Raw genomic sequence first — 416 nt, 5'->3', positions numbered from 1 at the left:
GTTTATCCACTGCATCACTGCTTTAAACGAATGGCTCTTTCCCCCCAAAATCAAATGTAAGACCTTTACCGAAAATAATTATATTTTTCAATAACTGTCTTTATTTAAAAATAAACAACAGAATTATTATGATGTGTAATTTTTTACTATAAATGATTATATTGTTCATGTGTTGAACTTGCATGAATATCGTTTTCACCTCAAAACCCATGGAAACCACGGAAAAGTTTCAACCTATTTTAGGTTTAGGCACTCTGCAGTTTTAATTACAATTTATAAAAATCGACAAAAAGTTCATCTATCCTGCATATCTGCTATCCAGATCCTGTAAATATTTAAAATGCCGCAAATGTTGTTATATCAAAGGATTAAATATTTACGGCCCTACATGGGTGCCATATCATGATATCTGCAGT

This window comes from Trypanosoma equiperdum (assembly GCF_001457755.1).
Source record: "Trypanosoma equiperdum strain OVI genome assembly, contig: ctg_649, whole genome shotgun sequence".
Lineage (NCBI taxonomy): Eukaryota > Euglenozoa > Kinetoplastea > Trypanosomatida > Trypanosomatidae > Trypanosoma > Trypanosoma equiperdum.
Note: the sequence above shows the minus strand (reverse complement) of the source record.